Source organism: Dermacentor silvarum, chromosome 3, assembly GCF_013339745.2.
Source record: "Dermacentor silvarum isolate Dsil-2018 chromosome 3, BIME_Dsil_1.4, whole genome shotgun sequence".
In the NCBI taxonomy this organism is placed as follows: Eukaryota; Metazoa; Arthropoda; class Arachnida; order Ixodida; family Ixodidae; genus Dermacentor; species Dermacentor silvarum.
This window is the reverse complement of record NC_051156.1, coordinates 160,052,959-160,069,742: the sequence shown is the minus strand read 5'-3', so window position 1 is coordinate 160,069,742 and position 16,784 is coordinate 160,052,959.

Here is a 16,784-nt window from a genome sequence, read left to right as displayed (position 1 = left end):
CGTCACAATGCCTCCTAGATAGCAGGCATGTGCCCTATGTTTCATGATGTCACGCTACTTGAACCAAAATTTTCATTGCCAAGCCCGGTGTGACGGAAGAGGTGACGTCAAAATTACCGTGGCTGACTCAGGAACTTTCTTATTATGTTATATGGCAGGGTAGCATGACGTAATGGGTCGACGTGCAGAGGCCTTGAGCTATCTTGGAGGCGTCAGACGGTACCGCCACTTTTGTACGTTTTGTGATAGGCATGACGTAATTGTGACGCGATTTGACGCGGCCAATGGGAGGCATTCGGAACTTCCCTGACACGACTACAGCACTTGACGCTGGCCATCTATTTGCCATGCGGGACACTCTGCTAACAGCCTCATCGATAACGCGCGTACAGCGTGACCGAAGCATGCATTACTCGGTCAAGTACGGCTTTTGTCGTAAAGAGTACACGTTCGGGTGAGCCCGGGAACACAACCACGTCATGCGGAAGAGCATTAAAAATAGGAAATGTGCGATGAAGGCGATATCAGCCACAATCTTAGTGCTGATAGGGCCCGCAGGGCTCACGCTATAGGAAACGCGGCGAACGGGCTCAGATTACGGCCAAAGCAAAAGCCTGAACACCGAAATTGCAGCCAGTTGACGCAGCGTGTGAAGTAGGAAACAAGTACAAAAATTGCGCAAGGATGAGGAAACACAGGAAACAAAAGTATAAGTATATGCTTAATTATGCCAGTATGGTTGGTTTCTTCAGCTCCAAAATTGAAGGCCAAATATAGCGAAGCAGTTTCATTATGCCCGATTGTTTGGATGCCTATAAACGCGAAAGTTGCAGCACCGTTCTCAAAACTGCGACTGGCCGCGCTGTGCTTTAACCGGACCTGGACACGCTCACCGATACGAAATCTTTCAAAATAACGGCGTTGCAAAACACACCGCCACGAGAATTGGTGCGATGATGATGTTGTACTTTATTGACTTCACAGATCCGTCAAGAGCGAAATGATGAGGAACGTTCCACTTTGTTAGCAGCAGCCTGCAGCTGACTGCATTTTCGTTGTCTGTGTTCGCGGCGACGGCACATAATAGAGACTAAACGCTGGAGTTCGAGCAGTGTGTGCCGTCACAATAATGACGGCCGCAGATAGCGTAGAACAGCTCTTCGAACGATGGTAGCGTGTCGGCTTCTCTTTGGATGTTCGCGGACGACACACCGGCTATTGCCAAGTCAGCATCTGCGCCAGTAAGTTCCGGCAGCCTCGGCGATTCGAAGCCATAGCAGCAATCCGACTCTTCGTCGTCTACACATGACGCTATCACGGGGGCCTCGGTACAGACGTCCTCCTCCCAGAAAGCACTTTCGTTCAGCCTACAGGACTCACGCTCACCTTTGGCGGCCGCAGCAACTTCCGGCAGATTCTCCGAGTATAAGCACTGGTACCGATTTGGCGAGGAACACCAGTCCGTGCGACTTCGCCGCCAGCACTGGCTGTATTCAGTGGAGCTCGCTGCGGTAATCGTCGATGACGCAGTAAAGCACGTCCTCGGAGTGTCAAGTGAGCCATCGCATGGAATGTAGGCGCCTGGCTGCGTCCTCTTGAGGCTCTCGGCCTTCTCGATGACGGCTCCTAGTAAGACGCTGCGTCGTAGACGGGCCTGTCGGCGAAGGCGTCTGAGCTTCGGCCGCGAAGTTGACAGGAAATACTCGACGCTGGTGCCTGAAGCAGGCCGTACGGCTGGTGACATTGCGCGCGATTCAGGACGGACCGAGCACGCACCAGCTTTAAAAGACGGTTAGTGTCTGAGCAGAAAAGCGTCCTCGGACGTCACGACCGTGGCATCAGTGGGAAAGTAAGCGCATTAGGATGCTGCGCGCCTATTTATTATGGGATGCGCATTGCCAACATCCAATCGAAGGTTCTGCGACCGCAAAACTGCACGGCTGCACTGGTAAATATTTCTCCTATAGAATGAATCGCTATCGGGGAAACAACGTAGAAGCACGTGTTCATGCGATTAACGTTTTTAGTGTTTGTCGTGTTGCTGCTGTCTCGTATCTAGCCTCTGAAGCGTCGCTCTAGAAGCAAAGAAATGAAATGGCATGTGCATTTGATAAAAGTGAGAACAGGTGCTCTTCTAGCTGACTCATGAATAAGAAGCCTTATGCAATCGCACCAAAGTTCATTCGAAGTCGCATATGCTGAGCCCCATTTCTACAGTACCAGATGGGCAAACCTGGGTGCGGTTGGCTAGGCCGTGATAGCGAAGCTTTCTTTGTGGCATCCGAAGGAATAGACGACACTGGTTTGTGGCACTGCTGTGGTCAGTGCAGAATTATGTATCCCAGGCTAACCCCGCCTCCTTCAACATCACCACCACCACCAGAATTAATGCAATTAACACCTGCGGCCTACTTCTCGCATTAAACATTACAAGTAAAGTTGTCGTCAGTATGACGGTGGGTCACTGCAGTGCTTGAATGCTAAGCGCGTTAACGTCGAAAGTCATGGTGAGATGGGCATTGCGGGTATTATTTAGTGGCACGGAGCAGCGAGTGACACTCTTCGTTTCTTAAGCAGCGACTTCCGGTCGACCACCGACGTTCGGTTTGCGCTAAATATTGAAAACAAGTCAATAAAAATAAAAACTGTACGAAATCGATCGTTCTACTTAATGTTGATAATACGATATGACATCAGAGCATAAGTTTAGTTACAAATCGAGTTAGTTAGGTGACAGGAATAATTAGAAACAATTAGGAAAAAATCTAATTGCCGTGCACCAAAGCACACAATCGTATACATTTTAGATATAGCAACCGCATCAGTAACAGTTTGGCACCACGGTTTCCAGCCAGTTCCGAATTTGCCGTGGAAGTAGACGACGAGGACGCCGGGCCAAGTGTTGTGTAGTGTATTGTAGTGTGCAGCGTAGTGTAGTTTACATCGCTTACATCAAGAATTCACCAGCATTCTCTGTGTCTATCTGTGTCGTACTTAACCTTAATAACACAAAGTTAGCACAAGGAATACACCAGGGCATGCCAACGCCGAGGTGCGAGTGCCACTACCAGACACCTAAGTCATGGTTTAGGGTCGCCTCCAGCTTTTTTTTTTTTTTTTTTTTTTTTTAACGCCAGTAGATTTCGGGGTCATCGCCACGATCCTAGTGCGCGAAGTTGAAAGGGGGAAATCTCTGACAGATGTGTTGATCCGAATGTTCATCACGCTTCTAGCCCTGCATGGCCAGTCTACGTGCGCGCTTCAAAAACCAGAATCGTTGGTCTCCCGTGTTCGATTGCGTTTCTCCTCTGTCATTTAGGAAACGCGCAGTTCCACCTCTGACAGATGACGCTCAATCTTACCTCCAGGTAAGTGGTATAGTGGTATGTGTAAAAAAAAAAAAGAAACTGGCTCTAATCCACGCTGTGAAAGTGGTTGGACAGCGAAGCTGTAAACGACAGCCACAACGATTCAGGAAATTGATACCCTGCTGTTGGACGATTATGTGATTTTCGAAAAGGAGATAAATGAAGGACTACAGAGTAAGTCTACCAAATTTTGTCAAAAAATTGGAGGACGCTTAAGCTTCGCTTTTAAGAGTGGAACGCGATAGCATTCAAAGATCCCTGACTGTTTCTAACGCTTCCGGACAACTTCAGCTTACGCAACTGTAATGGTTACCGGTGTCGTGCCATAGCACCTGCCATCATCGCCACCCGTCCCTCTGGGTCCTGCCGACTAGTCGCCAACGGGACGCGACGACACAATGCGACGCGGGTGCCTCAGCAACCGCCCCGTCTGGATCCTGTCAACGAGTCGCCAAGGTGACGCGACGACACAATACGGCGCGGGGGGACCTCGGCAACTGCCCCGTCTGTGTCCTGCCGACGTGCAAGCAGCCCCGGCCATCATCGCCACCCGTCCCTCGGGGTCTTGTCGACGAGTCGCCAGGGGGACGCGACGACACAATGCGACGCGAGTGACGTCAGCAACCGTCCCGTCTTCCTCCTGTCGACGAGGAGCCGCCGCCAAGAGGATTTAAGGAAGAACCGGCCCATTGTTAAGCCAGAGAGTCGCCACCGGCCGCCCCGTCGGTCTGGTGCGCTCTTACCAGCTCTTACTGCTTTCACCAGCTATCCCCAGCTAATGGCAGCTATTACCAGCTATTACCTGCTATTTCTGCTATATCTGTACATATTTGTACATATTGTATAAAGCTTTCGTCTCCTCTTCGCCTGCTTCAAGACTCCGTCTCTCGTCCCGGACCCCGAGTCACAATACCGGGAAACACTGGCGGCGAACGCTATGCACGAAGGCGAGCTTTCTGGTAGAAACGCTGCCTCTTGCGTGGGGCGATCCCGGAGATATTGTACAGCCGCGCTAAAAAAATTTCATAATTTTCAGGTTTCCGTTTTAGGGGCGAAGCTCCTTATAGCGGCACCCGTTCGTCCCCGTCGTCGTAGTAGTAGTGTGTAACCATTCTGAGAAAAATGAGAAAAAAAAGTCCGCAGTTGTGTCCGTAGCGCGGAATCGAACCAGGGACCCCTCGCTTCCGAGCGCGCGGCGTTAGCCCACTACGCCACGAAGCGGACATGGACACACGCACCACGATGGCAATAAATACCCAACATTAACGAAAGGCCGCGTTTCTAGCGCGTTTCTAACGCGTTTGTGCTAGCGCGTTACGGCCCGTGTAAGAAGCTGGTGTAAGACGCTGTGGCCTCTCCGCCTTACCTTCAACGCGTTTCGAACGCGATGCCCAAAGCGGTGGCAAGTCAAGTTCAAGTCGAGGAGCGTTTATGAATACGGGGGGTATACTCTCTCAGCAGTCATGTGATGGCGTCGGCAAACGCGGTGCACGTTCCGGCATGTGTAAATGGCTGCGTAAGACGCTGTGGTCGCTACCCCTTACTAGAGAGTACTGCACGTTTCTAACGCGTTTGTGCTAGCGTCCCCTTAAGCGGGAGATCCGATGATTCCCTCCGGAGCTTCGCCCACTCATCATCATTCACCCCGTGGATATGCTGTAATTTTTTGTTTCGTACTTCTAATATTTCAGTATCAGAAGATTTAACATAAAAGGCATGTGCTGTGGTTGTTTTGTTTCATGACATTTGTTTGTGGATTGTCATTCTGAAAATTGCGAGGAATAGCTTTGTCCAGAATGCAAGGCAAGGTACGAGCAACATTAATGATAGAACGGTGTGACAATATAACCCGCATATACCGCATGTCATATAAGAAGGCGTGGCATATACATGTACAGGGTCGTCCACTCTTAGTACGAACACGGCGCCGCGTGGCCGCGCTAGGGTGGCTAGAATTTCTAGCCACCTAGCCACCCTAGCCACCATTCTAGCCACACTAGCCGCGCTCCGCGGAGCGCCAGCACACATGGTGCGGCCGCGCATCGAAGCTAAGCAGCGCAGGCGCACAGGCGCTTGGACGGTGCTTCGTGTCGCCTGCTAAAGTGCGCGAGCGCGCTGTGCTTTAGCAGACAACAGGCGGCACAAACACGGCTCGCTCGCGCGCTTTAGCAGACGACACGAAGCCCCGCCTCCAAGCCCCTGTGCGCTTGCGCCGCTTAGCTTCGATGCGCGGCCGCGCCATGTGCGCTGGCGCTCCGCGGAGCGCGGCCACGCGGCGCCGTGTTCGTACTAAGAGTGGACGACCCTGTACCTATATATATTCGGAGGGCCATCGTGGTTGGGGATGATTTTCTCCGCCACCCGCCGACATCACCTGCCGACGCCGGATTTTCTGCGACACCCTTCCACTGGGGTGGAGATGGAAGACCCGCGCAGCTTGTACTATGGTGGGAACTATATAAGTATTAAATGCGAAGCATTTCTTGGCGAACATTTGCTAGTTTGACAGTATCTATCTATCTAGCCGACTACAACTTTGTGCTCTCATGGTAGTGTCGTTAACTTGGTATGTACCAAAATTGGCATACTATGACAGGAGTATATGACGAACATAAATGGTATGTCATGACGTGACATACAAAAACCACTGGAATGGGTTTGAACGTCGGTACTAAGTGAAGGAAACAGCTAAAGGATGCACTTTCTTTCTTTATGAAGAAAAACAAGACATCCGAAAACATACATATTCTTTCATTTAGCAATACTTCCCTCCATCGAGCGGGCTCGATGCAATCTTTAGGAGTTGTTTCAGCAGCAAATCCCTATGGAGAGATCGTACGTAGCCCATGCACATACGTTTGAAGATCTTTGATGCAAATCTATTTCTCACTAAATTGCAATCACACCTACGTTATTGCTTGTTCGAGTGAAACAACACGACACAAACGATCCCATCTCTTTCTGCAAAAAAAAAATAAATAAAGCTATAGGATACACTAAAACCATCTGGATTCAAGGCAGCACATAATATTATTGGATCAAACTCAGAATATTAATTACACATAACCTGAAGATCCTCAGATTGGCCATTGAGACGTGTCGTTTATTGGTAATGCCCCGACCTTTTCGCTAGCATTACACAGCCAACGACAAGTACCATATGCCGTCATACATTTTGCTGAGGTGACACACACAGAGCTACGACAAGCTATATGGCTCACAAACGTTACATCATATATGAGATCATATTTTTGTAGAACTATAATAACCAACAAAGACACTAATAAAAAGCTTACCTATGAGGAAATATTAAAGCTGGAATTAAGCCGATGGCTTCCCACTCAATTGGTCACCCGTCGGAACTCCTGAAGACCAGTTGCTATTTATTTCATAGTGTAAATTGCGGTGAATAATGTGTTTTTTTAATACAATCATGCATCTGTGGTGTTCTTTTCTGCATATTTTGCATACATTTTGTCATATGTGTGAGATCTTTCCTCTGATTTTTTCTTTCCTATTTGTCTGTATTTATTTTATATATACTAGAGCAGCATTTGCATTTTCAGTTCACTGTTACTAAACATGAATAAAGAGGACACATAGGCATGATTCCTCATCTCAGCCCTATAGAGATTCTCAATGAGCACTCAGTAATTCAGTGCTACAAGAATAAGGGATGCGAACAAAACAAACATGGCCATGAAGATGTAAAAAGTTGATCACCCTAATTCAGCTCGTCGGTACTTGACAAGGGTTGAATTTCGGCCTTCTTGGTACGATACATTTTCCGGTGCTTAGCGCAGAAACTTGAGACCAAAATGGACAGAAATCGAGACACACACAAGCGCTTTGTGTTTGTCTGGACTTCTGTCCGTTTCACCTAAAGTTTCCGCGTTAAGCACTAGAAGATATGTCATACTTGTCCCTTCGTTTTGTCTGCGAACAGGCAAAACATGTTTGCCCTATTTATGTTCTGGCCAGATTTCGTTTGTAAAGAACGAAGAGAGAAAACAAGAGGTGAAAGGCAGAGTGGTTAACCAGGTGAACTTTCCGTTTTGCCATACTTTTGCACAGGGACATAGAGTAAGGGAAGACGAGAAGAAAAAAAAAAAAAAGAGCAGATAAAAAAAATATGACCGTATTAAACTATATTTTTTCTATCAGTCCCGACGCTTTTAAAATACACTAGCACTTTTAAAGCAGTTCGGGCCGACTTCGACCGGGACCAGGGTCCGAGAATGCTGGTACCGTAAGTGGACGGTTGTCAATCCTGTCAAGCGTAGTGCTGAAGACTTTTCTTGGGACATTGACACGACGACAATCGCACAGGAGGTGCGCTATCGTCTATATTCAGCTACAAACTTCCCCATTGCGAACTTCTGGCCATTCCGACGAGGTAGACGTATGTATTAGTAAAAGCTAATCCCAAGCGATAGACGACAAATTATAGTTACTTCCCGTCGTAGTAATCCGTGTGGAACGCGCAGCTTCACGCGGGGATCCAGGTAACAAAGGCGCTGGTCTGTAATGTCTGCCAAATTCCATTGGGCCAACCTCAGCTCACGTGCAAGCTCATGGTGCCTTTCCCGCTGCATATGTTCTTGATTTGGGCATAGCAACGCAATCGCCACTGTCGTGGGCAGATAGAGCGACTGCGTCTGGTCATTTCCACCGATACCGCATTCACTTGGCGACCATTGAAATACGATTTCTATGCCCTTTCTCAACTGCCCGATGGTCAATTTCTCTTGTGCCCTCTGTAAATGCACAACAGATCAAACTTTGAGCCCTTGCATATGTATTCATGGAACTGTCCTTCATTTTATAAAATTTTCCTCTTTTTTTTATCTTTACCGGACGCTGAGGAGGCGTTATTCATCACCTCACCCGTACGTGTATACCTACAGCCCTGAGAGCCACAAATCCGTGCGCATGCAGCCTCAAAGTGAATGCCCCCTCAACGCAGCTCCGAGGCTGTCCGCGAGCACCTCTCTCTTTCTTGTCAGGCGCGGGCGTGTGGCAGGACAGGGCAGGGCTCGCACTTGTTCGGCAAGATTAGCGGAGCGGGAGGAACGAGCCAAGGAAAGGGTTGCGGGGGGGGGGGGGGGGGGTCACGAGTCAGGGACGAGGAAGAGGGCACAGGAGATGGGACGACGCCGGCGGTGCAGCCGGTGCCTCGATGGGGCGCGAGGTCACGCGCGCGCGGCGGGGCGGTGGTGGTCTGGCGGTTGCGGGCAGCGGCCGGCTCGTTGTTCGACGGGTTTTTATTGCTCGCTCTATGGTTTGCTGTGCGAGCGTATAGCACGGCCGAGCGAGCGAGCGCACATGTCTCGAGAGAGAGATGCCAACAATTGTTTCGGCAGGGTAAGGAATTTTCACAAAGGCAGTGATTCATCGACATACATTTTACTTCATCAAGCATTGACTTTAGGGTCCCCTCAAGTTTTAGCTAAATTGGATCTTAGTTGCGCCTGACTTCATTACCCCACCTAGTTTTCTGCTGCCCTCGACTGCGTTTCTCTTCTCTTGGTATCCATTCTGTAACTCTAATGGTCCACCAGTTATCCATCCTGTTTGAAGCAGCTAGCGCAAGTCAGGGATAATTGGAGATCGCAAGGAGAGGCATTCGGCCTGCAATGGACATAAATATAGAGTGATAATGATGATCTTAATTGAATTCACTTTTCCCCAAGGCATCGGGGATAAATTCCGCGTTCGTGATACGCAATTACAACGCTGGGGATGGCTTGTACGTTATTTACTGCAAGGTCAGTAATTAGATTACGCACATTGAACTTCGCCTACGCGTAGCTTTAAGCTGCCCTAATCATAGGAAAAATTAAACAAGCTGCCTTGATCATTTCGCCGAGGACACCGGAGAAACCTGCACCGACCTTCGAAAGCCTCCTAAAAAAAAAAAGAGAGAACGAGGGTTCAGTAATTATTTGGAACGCTTGTAATTAGGCCAGGAACGCTAAAGTTTCGCCACACATTGCACTTAGCATGCCTTCCATTTCCACTAAATATGAATTCGGTGTAACGCAGAGCAGAGTTACCTCGGTAGATTGGGAAGGATAGCTTATAACGGCCCTGTGACACTTCCGAAAGCTTGATTAAGAATGGTTTCTTTTTTTCTTTTTTTCAGAAGCTATTTTGCCACACGTACATTTAACTTCGCACATCGATTTTTCATAGCGTTACCCCTATTTTCGCTTTATTTGACCTTGGTGGCATTTCTAGTCATTCAGGGCAACTGCCTATTTCCTGCGCCACTCGCAAAACACAATCATAACGCTCCGGAAGAGCCTCTATACGTAATTTATGACCTTGTACTTTGCCTACACATCACCCATTACAAGACCCTTGCTTTATTAATTACTAAACATAAACAACGTGCCTTCTAAAGTTAGTTAACCGAGGAGGGCACCTGGAGGACCTGAAATAACGCAATGAAATACCAAAAAAAAAAGGAAGATTTAATTATGATTTCTAAATCCGCAGAGTAAGTCAGAAACGTTAAATTTTCGTGACACAGTGGACGTCTGATTCCCGCAATTTCGATCAAACTCAAAAGTTTGTGGAACGCAGACTTCCATCGTGACAATGGGAAACAGCCTAAAATGGCCATATAACGCGTTCGAGCACCTGTTGAGAAAATTATTTGCTGCTCCTGTATGTAATCTACCGGTACTTAACTTCGCACACAAATTTGTTTGAACTCCCCCCCCCCCCCCCCCCCCGGTCTAGAAGTTAGATCCTAGTGCCATTTAGAGTTACGGAAAGACAGGGGGTTTAACTTTGGCGCCGTTCGTAAAGCACCTTCACAACACTCCCAAGCACTCGCATACGTAATTTATTGCACCAGTCGCAATTAACCCGCACACTTTGAATAGCCGAGCAAGCATGGAATTTTTGCAGCAAATTGCACATATTCTAGGCTTTATAACGCTTATGATCACCAGTTTCGATCAGTTTGATGAATTATATCTAGTATGGCATTGAGAGCTCTCTCAAACGCGTACACTCCTGCTCGGATCGACAAAAAGTACTGCCGAGCAATGCAGCCAACCCTAGAAGCCAGTTTTCCCCTAACCGGCATCAAAAATTCCCTAGATGTTTGCAAAATGTGGCTGTTCCGTCTGCCAATATAGAGCGTTTTAAAATATCCGAATAACGGAGTCACGGGGCTGAAGCGGAAATGATGTCGCATGCGCAAGTTGTTATGCCAACAACACAGCCTCTTGCTTGAAGGCATTTTCACAGAAGGCGTCAGCACGTATGTACTTCGTTGTCCAAAGTTCTTTTGCAGCTAGACTAAAGTGCAAAGATTACACGGAACCTTATTCGAACTGTAAATTCGATGGACACCCCCCCTTACAGAATGTAACAGTGTCACAGCAGTGTGCCACTTCACGGCACAAATGTGGATGGTGTGAATCATTTTAGAGCGATGCCTCTCCTACTCCAGGTGCAAACCCAGAAAACGCCTGGTTCCGTAAATCTGACCTTCAAGCTCAGCCAAGGTCAAACGGGAACTTAGCCTCCCACTATACCAGCGGCTGCTGCGCATACGCCGCGTGGGCGCCCATGTCTTGAAGCGATCTGCGATGTGGACAAAGTGCGCCGAGTGCTGGTAGCTTCGTATGAGCTGTGCTTTGGCGCTTAGTTCACGTTGAAGCGAGACGCAGCATGAAGGTCAATTCGCTCGCTGCTGCTGACGCGCCAAGCAGCGTGTGTCCTTTCCCAAAGCAAGCAAAACCGCGCTTTCGCTCGACAAGCTTGGTTTAACCGCGTTCAACCACGGCAAACATTTATCTTTCCTCCAAAGCAAAACTCGCCCAAGCACAGTACCACTGCGGCTCTGTCGAAGCTAGCTCTGCCTATGGGCAGCTAGTTCCCATTTAAAATTAGTATGCACGTGCGTAGTCTGCTGTCTGCAGGCGCAACCGCAGTGTCGTGCTCGGCGATAGGTATAGGGGCCTCTTACGCCCTGATTTGCCCTTGTTGCTTCGTTTGGTGTCCCAACACCAACATACGCTTGCTTCGCTGGTTACAGATAAATAGCTTATTCACAGAGCACAGACATCGATGGACCAGTTATAGCGGTATACGAATGGCAAAATCGCACTAGCAGTACCTCGTTACAGAACCTAGGGCATCCACACACTTTCGTTTACTGTGTAAGTTACATGCACAGCGCTGCTCTCCGATCAAAAGTGATAGTTCACATGCCAGTTGGAAAGTAATTTGCAAGCGACTCAAGTCAAAATATGTGATAATGTCGGGAGTTTTATTGTTTCAATGTCCTGGCGCGAAATTTATTTGGGCACCTTTCCCTATTTCCTTAAACAATTAACGCCTAAGATCCCTATACCTAGGAAACTTTCGCTTGAGGTTTCAGCCCTGCTGCCGCGCGCGAGGCGAAATTTATCTCCGATTGTGTCATGCGCGTGCGGGTGGCAAAGGCACCATCTGCGCACGCGACACAGGCATGATGGAGTAAAAGCTTATTTCCTCTACACAACAACAACAACGACAAAGCAAAGCGCGTGACATTTATTCACGCATTTGAAAGCTTACATGTTTTCTTATGATGCAGCTATAGTGGGGGTCCTACGGTCTAATCTTGCAATCCCGCTCACTCCCTATTCGTAGTGTGGGCCCGCCGTGGTAAAAGATGGTGGGTGCGAAGTGGCATCCATCTGTCTTGCTGCCCCAGTCTCTTCACGTCATTTCTGGACTCTGTATAGACGTGTCGAACGCGGCCGAGCAAGTGTGAAGTTTCTGCAATAAATCGCACACTTGCAGGCCTCATAACTATACTGATGAGCTCAGGCTTGAGTTTGTTGGATAACACCTGTTATGGCTGAGTGAGTTGTCTCAAACGTGGCTACTCCCGCTCGGATCGACAAATGTACTGCCGAGCCATATGCTTCTGTAAACGCCGAGCGAGAGGCTCAACTTCTTTCCAGGAGCGTAACACGTGGCATGACAACGGCGAATCTGCGGACGCGACACTTGCATGATTCTGTCTGTCTGGTCTGGTCTGGTCTGGTCTGGTCTCGTCTGGTCTGGTCTGTCTGTCTGTTCGCTCGCGCTAGTGACGCTCGATCTAGCTAAAGCTTATGACAGTGTTGAACATAGCATGCTAACAAAACAACTGGAGAAATATAGTTTACCGAAATGAATTACGGCATGGGTTTCAGAATTTTTAAGACAAAGAAAATTCTATGTTTTCAAAGCCACTGTTCGCCGTATCGGTAAAAGCAGAAATGCTGAGTACCACAAACATCTGTGCTTCCTTCTGCTTTATTTATTATACTTCTAGGCGCCATTCCCATCTGCCACGATATTCTTTTATACGTTTACGCAGTTGTCATCGCTTTCCTTGAGCAATGACAAATATTCACTTAACTAATCATTATAAGCGCACTTGTGTACTCCTGAAACATTGCTTGAGACTATTCACATGCCGTTGAATTTCAGCTAAAGTGCACTTCTCGTGTTTCCTCTAAATATGTTGCTGCTTACATTACACTGGCGTACAGTCTTAAGTTCATCCTCCAGTTAGTCTCTCTTCAATATCTCCACATCACATAAAAATTGGCGAGGCCACATTGAGCAAGTCTCGTCGAAGCAACACGTACTGTGGGATGATTACGCGAGCTCAGGAACCAACGCCCTGAACTATATGCAGAAATACGTGAATTTTGACTCATGTATGCGCATATCATTATGTAGTTTGGGTGCAGCCGATGCGCTATCGCCTCCACTTCCGTTTCATTTGTGCCGTGTTTCTGGCGCTGCTTCCATGAGTGCACGCGCGCCCCGCCTTTCTTGGCCTCGACATGAGCAGCTGAAGAGCGCTGTGAGAGTGGCGTCGTTCCTGGCAGCAAGACGAATATAAGCGTCTCTCAAGACAGCGGCATTCCGGGAAAGTTGGTAATCCATTACTCAAGTATTATTGCGCAACAAAAAGACACGGATGTGGGAGAAGAAAAACACACACCAAAGCATTTTTTTTTTTTTTTTTGCTGCGCATGTGCTTACATGAATAAAAAAAAAAAGGATCGCGCATTCGTGCAACATAGTTATGAGTCATGTGATGCCGCCTCCAAGAAATTTAGTTCTTTTTCTGTGAGATCCAGTGAAGGGAAACTAACACACTTATCACCCAATTTCGCAATCATCTGCGCTTCAATTATTTCATGGATGAGCTCAGTCCTGCCACGGCACACAATCGTGCAATCGTCCTCGGTAGGTTTGCAGCCATATTATCGCGACAATGAATCGCCAAGAACCCACCGGTGCCATTTTTTTTTTTTTTTTTTTTACGTTAATGCGGTGTTCGCGGAGCAGATCATTGAGGCAATGCCCAGTTTGCCCGATTTTTGTCCACTTTGCCCCACGTGATGCTTCCCACATGAACACACACGCTTGGCGTGTGCTCTTCTTCTCCCACGTCCGTGTCTTTTTGTTGCGCAATAACACTTGAGTCTCTCGAGAGACAAGCAATACAAGCGTCATACTTGCTGCGCGGTTCATGGATCACCGGACCGTAACTGTGGCTACGTATACTGCTTCCCTAAGGCTCTGCTGTGGTGCGTTTTACTCTCGTTATGTACTGGAGGAATAAACCTGCGTATATGTTGGTACTCTGTTTTAGGTGTTCGTCACTTCGCGATCCCACAGGTGCATATTGTTTTCTGGCAAACCAGCTTACAAAATCCCGCCTTTGGTACTTTTAGAAAGAGAAGCTCTACGTCAGTGCCTTGGGCTCTCTAGGTGTGTTACAAGCAATGTTCCTTACGTGTAATCAGGGATCACCATGTTCATAATGTATATTCCATATTCTTGCAGTTCAAAAGTTCAGTACAGCTCAAAAGGACGGAAAAGGTTAAATATTTCCGATCTTGCTCACATACTATCACAGCGTCTTTTCGTTAATGAACCAACTACATTTCTTGATACTCATTGGTCGCAACCACGCACTCCTAAGATTGTACTTGTGCAGGCAGAGCTAGCACCATTGAATGTGCAGATTCGAAGTATCGACTCGACAAGTCGATCCAGTTCGGGCCTTCAGATCAAATTTGTGGAAATATGCCCCCAAGTGCTAGACTAATGTCACTGACACATTTAAATGACAGGCTACAAGACTACCCTGCAATGAAGCAATATATATATATATATATATTGCTTCCGGGATTATACGCCTCTTTTCACAGTGGGACGATTGCCAATTTTTCTACGCTACACGAGAACGCCTTCCCAGACTGCGTGACAGTGCTCACAGAAACAGTTCTGTTTTGTGTGCGAGTGTGATTTTCTTTTCTTTCTTTCCTCCTTTTTTATTTTTTTATTTTTACTCATTTTCTCGCTCTCTCTCCTTTCGCATCCCTTTACCCCTCCCCCGGTACAGGGTAGCCAACAGGAGATAACCTCTGGTTAACCTCCCTGTCTTTCCTTTACCTTTTTTCTCAATTCTTTCAATTTTTTCTCAATTCAAGCCATTGTCCATTCGCGCGGAAGGGAACACGTTGTTAGTCATTTGTTGAATATTAGGAATAAATGTTGGGCTACCCATTTAGCATACCGAGTCAGGAATTCCTTTGGAATGTTTTCAGGTCCGGGTTTCTTTTTGCAGTACAATTTTAACAATGGATCAAATATTCTAGCCTCATTTATGAGTAGGGTTGTTCGTTTTCGGGTTTCATATATTTTTTTATTCGGGGGGAGGGAGGGGGAGTACAAATCGGCTGCTATTTCTCAAGCTGATAATGGGGGAGAAATTGGGTTTTCTGTGGAACCATTCCGAAATTTAGTTTTTTTTTTTTTTTTTTTTTTTTGGGGGGGGGGGGTTAAATTTACCAATGTACTAAGTAATGCATTACATTCGGTCCTCTCTCTCTCTTTTTTATCGGAGTGTATCACAAGCTCCTTAACGCTAACACGTTAAAACTAAGGATCTGTTTCAAGCTGGTAATCGGGGGGACATCAGGGTTTTCTAGCAAAGGCTCCGAAGTTCGGCGTTTGTTTGGAAATTAATAAGCAATAATGACAGTAAAGAGCTTTGTTAACTTCTACGAAATGAAACATTTTATTCACGGAAAGCTGGTCATCGATTTTTTACACATCCTTGTTAACATACATTCATCTGCATGCGCAACATGTCAGTCTCAATCCGAACCTGTCCGATCTTTGAACCTATCTCAGCTGAGAGAACGTTCTCTCGACATCACACCTTCCATTAGCTAGGCACGCACAACGATGTCAGTGCAACATTTGCCAGCCTGGGGTAGCGAGCGGTAGAGTCGGGCCAATACTCAATGTTTTCGACAGCTGTGTCAGTGGGGCTTGCTTCCAGCAAGCACTGGTTGAACTCGTCGTGAAGCGAATGGTCACGGAAATGAGGAGAGGTCGGTAGTCATCAAATGACTGGCTCAGCAGACGCTTCTGGAATGGATCCAAGACGGCTCCCAATTTCCATAACGTTAGCTGGTTTTCGTCTTTATCTGAGACGTTCCGTTTACCAGTGCAGTACTACTTTGTGGCGAGTTTCGTGCAAAACTCTTCAGAACATGTTTTCACTAACGAGGCGCTGCTCTTGGGTAATAAAGTCAAAACAGCGCTTGCCTGGTCGCTTTCACCGATCGTCGTTGAAAGCTCGCTGACAGTCAGCTGCAGCTTGACGTTTACGAGGTGATCAAAGCTGGGCATCAGAAGTGTTCCACTTTCCAGCGTTTTCTGGTCGTCTAAAAGTGCACCGAGTGGGTCTCTCATCAGGGTTGCCATCGTATAAACAACTTCTTTTTCAGAAAGTATCACTCGAATAGCTCCTGCTTTGCTGCTACCATGCGAGCTTTGAGCAAGTTTCGTTAACGCCGGCCTCTGTAGAATGTCACGGTGAATTACTAACTCAGAGTTAGGCGCGCTCTTTGGGCGGTTGGTTGAGAGCCGTGTAGCGTCCACAGTGCTGCACGCAACTCGTGAAATAAACTATAGGTCAGTGGAGTTCACTTAAGCCAACAGGATCCAACTTCGTTGTCCCGAGGCAAGGTAGCAACAAGAAATCGGGTTTCACCCGATTCTCCTGAAACATGCTCGGGTTGTAAAAATCGGGTGGAATTGGGCTTTGCCACCAAACGAACAATCCTATTTATGAAGAGGGAATCTATACAGTTGACATTATGTGCTTCGACATGCTGCGTAAGTATATGAGTTTATATATTGTAACTATAAGGCAAAGTATATGACATTTACAGGCAGCGCTTCACGCGTGGAGCATTATTGGTTTTCAAAGCACGCGCGCCTACGGACGTCACAGATCACGTGAATTTTGGTTGGGCCACGCGTTTTGTTTTGCTTTTTCTCCACCTCCTCACTCGAACCCAAGGTTGCGCAGGAAACCGTCCG